The following is a 4746-nucleotide window of genomic DNA, read 5'->3' as shown; positions in this document are numbered from 1 at the left end:
CACTAATTACAGGAAGGGTCATACGATTCATGTTCATCAATGGAAGGCGAGTGGACACTCGGTAGGTGTCACTTTCAGCACTTTAAGTCTGAAGCAGCTAGTAGCAAGTGTGCTGTCTCCCTCTATTATTCTCAGCACAACTTCTAGAAACAAAAACTCTGAGGTGACAGAATTACAAGTCTAAAGCTACCTCTGTACCTGAATTTCTTCCACGGTACAGCCAAACAGGAGAGCCTCCCAGCATGCATTAACTGTAATGTGGGTGAGAATAAAGCTTTTTTATGTTTAGCTATTATACTTGGGGGTGTATTTCTTACTGCAGCACAGCCTATTCTATCCTAACTAACTGAATCATTAAGTGGTAATGATTATCATTTTTCTCAAATAAAATGTAGATAATCGTGGAAGGAAAATCTCATGCAGTTAGTATTAAAAATGTAGAATTCTTCATTCTTGAGCAACAAAAAAGACATTGGGAGAGGCCCAGAGCTCAAGGGATTGGTTAAATGACACTGGGTGGGGAAAGAAGCCAAGAAGCCAAGAAAGGAAAGAGAAAGGGTCCCAAGGCAATTGTGTCTTTGTATATTTGCCAGGGCCCTTCATGGACTTCAGCACCGAGGCAAGCTGGCTAATCCTACTGTAGAGTTTTATAAAACAACCCAAGTCACTGTTCCACCTCGCTCCACCAGGCCTAGGCAGGGTCAGGGAGGACACTGTCCATGGGGGAGTGGGCTAGGATTTAGAGCCCCACTTAGGAACCCCTGTGTCCCCTCCCTGTGGACTCAAAGACTCAGAGTGGGTTCAGCAACCATTTCCCCAGACTCCTATGCAGGAGGAAAAGACAAATTTTTTTTAATGGAAGAGATTTTTAATAGGTAAATGGCAGGAACCTACTACTTTTCCTCCTGTCCCTCAACAAACCTGAAGATGTTTGGTCACTTTCTTCTACATCATCCTCATGTGACTGGAACCTCTTCAGATATCAAATGACTTGGCATAGAATGTTACCAGGAAAGGTCCCAGAGCAATGACCTCTGGAGATCACGGCACCTCCAGTGACAATGGAGGAGATGCTAATGGTCCTGTTCACGGGGGACGGGGAAGGTCTGAACCATACAGAGTGCAGTAAACTGGATGCCACCCCCACAAAAATACCTTAATCCCCACTGAAATCCTATTATCGTAATTGAAAGGTAGGGCTTCGAAGAGGTGTTTAGATTGAAGGACTGTGCCGACTAAATGGATTAATAATGGTGGTCAGGGGCATGGCTCTGAGGGCTTTAAAAGGAGAGCACATGACAGTTTCTCTCTCTCTGCTCTGCCATTTTGTGCCATGTGAGACCCCTGCATCACTGTAAAGTCACCACCAAAGAAGACCTCCCAGATGTGTTCCCTGGACTTTGGACTTCCCAGCCTCCAAAAACATAAACAATAAACTTGGTTTTCTTTATAAATCACCCAGTTCCACGTATTTTGGTATAAGCAACAGAAATGGACTAATACACAGAGGGACCACTGGGCTGGATCTGAGGGGATGAAGGGGTGAGTGTCAACAGAAGCATTGTTTTCTAGATGTGGAAGCTGAGTCGTTAAACACATGTTGTGTGAAAGAAGCATGAGAGGATTGAATATCCTGGTCTGGGAATGAAAACTGGGTCTGTCTAACCATCTATTTGATCCTAGGAAGGCGAGTCAATTTCTATAGACCTCAATTTCACCATGTATTAAATGCAAAATCTTACTTATGGTAATGACAATCCTACCCACATTCCTGCAACTGCACATATATATGTCAAAATATGTTGAAAAACTGCAGAATGTAACACAACTTTGGTACACAACTGGATTTTAACCCCGTTTCGCATCTTATTATCTGGGCAAATTACTCGATCTTTCTGACTCTATTTCTAACTGTGAAAAATAGCAGCGTGTTTCAGGGTAAGGTGATTCGATCTTCTATCTGCTTTATGACTGTTGTATTAAAATGTCCTCTTCCGAGGCTAATTTTATCTAGAACTCCTCAACCAGGGCATATGGCACCATGTTACAGTGAGGACCAATGCAAACCTTAATTTCTTTAGCAAAGACAAATTCTTAGCTAATAATGAGCAAAGTGACTGTCTCTGACCAACAAGCAGGTGGCTGTTCCATTTCCACACTCAGGACTGATCTCCTGCTGCCCAGGGAGAGGGACTGGGGGGAGGGGGGTTCTTAGAGGCCTGATGTCACCCCACCCTATATAAGGGCCTTCTTTAGGCTCCTGCAGGCAGTTTGGAAGCGGCTGGAGGTGTGAATTAAGTCCTGGTTGTTGGATTTTTTAAAATTTTTCTTCTTTAAGGCAGACACAGACACAGCTGTTGAGTGAAATTCAGCCTCTTCAGACAATCCCAAGCCTCAGACCTTTCGAGCAGAGGAAGCACCCAGGTAACATTCTCAGGGAAGCTTTCTGGGTTACTAGAGAAAAAGAGAGAAGACACAGCCTGCTCTTGCTGTTTACTTCCTCTTTTGTATTTGAAATATTCACAGCAACCAAACAGGAGGAACTTGCTGGAATCCAGGCAAAGTTCCCAAACAAGATCCCAGTAAGATTCCATTGGACTTCCTTAGCGGGCTGTGATCTGTTCTTTGAAATAGCAAACACCAGCCAGTGGTCTCCTCTCTGTTCCACGATCCTAAGGCACAGAGGACTCTGAGTCGCATTCTTAGGCACTTGTTTCAGAAGAGGTTCGTGCTGACACCTTGGCAGGTGATCGTGGAGTGTTACCCCAGACAGAAGGTCCTGCCCCTGCTGGACAACACCAAGTTCCTGTCCCACAGGAGCTGACCATGACTCAGTTCCTCAGCATCGTGTGGTACATGAATGTCTGGGCCTTTTGGAAGGATGGGATCTGGTAGAGGGAGAACGGAAAGAATTTGTTTCACCTTCTCCCTTCAATTATGCCTTAAAAGGGATGATCTCATGAATGACATTTTTAAACAGGAGGGAAGTACCTTGTTAGCAGCCCTAACAAAGTGAGAGCTCCCAATGTTGATGTAACAGCACTTTTTTCTCTTTTATTTCCATATTTTATTAGTACCGTATTTTGATTATCAAATTTCTCCAGGAAGTTTTCAAAGGACCCTTTGGAGACTAGTCTAAAGATCCTTCTGTTTTCAAATATTTTAAAAGTCCAGTAACAGCATTTTCCCCCGATGTAGTTCTTTTCCCCCTGATGTCAGGGAGGAAATTTTCAGTAGGGAACTGCTCAGTCCACCTGCTGAAATCCCTGAGCAGAAGAACCAGGATCCCCACACCCAGCTTCGTCCCACTGAGAACAATGAAAGCCAGAGCAAAGCAAATGCTGCTGACTTTACAAATAAAGCCTAAGGGACTTAAGTTGTCACCTGCCAGCTGGACTCAATAAAAAAATGATATGAAACTAAGAATAGCGGATAGGGTTCAGTGAATATACATGGCTGGTAAGTCTCCCTGAGCTGGAAACAATCTCTCGAAGGTTTTGGCTGATGCAGGCAGCTTCTTCAGAGATTTATTATGATGTTTGTGAGATCTTTTAGAACTCTGCAGTCTCCTCAGACCTGCTAAGAATGAATCCGGTAGAAACCGGGGCAACTACAGGAAAACCAGTCAGGCTTCGATCGCAGTTTCTGCCAGACTCCAGGATGCGGTCAGGGCTCGGGTGGCTTCCCAAAAAGTGAGTTTCGTGAAGCTGGCAAGTTAACTCAGTTGGTTAGAGTGTGGTGTTCTGACACCAAGGTCAAGGGTTCAGACCCCCATACCAGCCAGCCATCAAAAAGAAAGAAAAATGAGTTTTGACACAATTTCCCCCTTTTTTCCATGTAAGTGTACCTCCAATTTGGGTGCATGTACTTCCCCGTCTCATCTCAGCAGTATGAATTTCTACATTAATTCATAGAGAAAGATTTCTATTAAGCACTGTATTAGCCCATTTCTGTTGCTTATAACAAAATCCCTGGAACTGGATGATTGATAAAGAAAATGATATTTATTGCTTATAGTTTTGGAGGCTGGAAAGTCCAAAGTCCAGGGAACACATTTGGTGCAGGCCTTGGTGGTGGCAACAGTGATGGCAGGGGTCTCACGAGGCAGAAAACAGTGGAGCAGTGAGAGACTCTCGTGTGCTCTTCCTTTAAAGCCCTCAGAACCACGCCCCTGACCACCATTATTAACCCATTCACTACTGCACGGTCCTGCAATCTAATCACCTCTCCAAGGCCCCACCTTGCAATGACCATAATAGGACTCCCCACCCTCAACAGTTACAGTGGGGATTAAGCTCCAATGAGGTGGGGGGAGGATCCAATCGACAGCACCATCTTTTATCATTATTATTATTTTAATTGTGGTAAAATGCACATAACATAAAATTTACTGTCTTAATCATTTTTAAGTGCTCAGTTCAGTGGCATTAAGCACATTCACACTGTTGTGCCCCCATCACCACCATCCATCTCCAGAGCTATTTCCTCTTCCCAAACTCTGTTTAAACACTAACTCCCCATTCACCCTCCCCCAGCCCCTAGTGACCACCATTCTACTTTCTGTGTCTATGATTTTCACTAAGTACATCATATAAGTAGAATCATACAGTATTTGTCTTTTTTTTTTTTAAGATGACCTGTAAGGGGATCGTAACTCTTGACTTGGTGTTGTCGTTTTTTTAAAGATGACCTGTAAGGGGATCGTAACTCTTGACTTGGTGTTGTCAGCACCACGCTCAGCCAGCA

The 4746-nt window shown here is 44.0% G+C and overlaps 1 pseudogene; it reads left to right on the top strand.

Moving 5' to 3' along the window:
- Positions 1-1134: 1134 nt before the first annotated feature.
- Positions 1135-4746, top strand: part of LOC103581782 — a 4326-nt pseudogene continuing 714 nt past the window's right edge.

This window comes from Galeopterus variegatus, unplaced genomic scaffold, assembly GCF_000696425.1.
Source record: "Galeopterus variegatus unplaced genomic scaffold, G_variegatus-3.0.2 Scaffold13919, whole genome shotgun sequence".
Lineage (NCBI taxonomy): Eukaryota > Metazoa > Chordata > Mammalia > Dermoptera > Cynocephalidae > Galeopterus > Galeopterus variegatus.
Note: the sequence above shows the minus strand (reverse complement) of the source record. Positions and strands in the feature narration are given on the sequence as shown.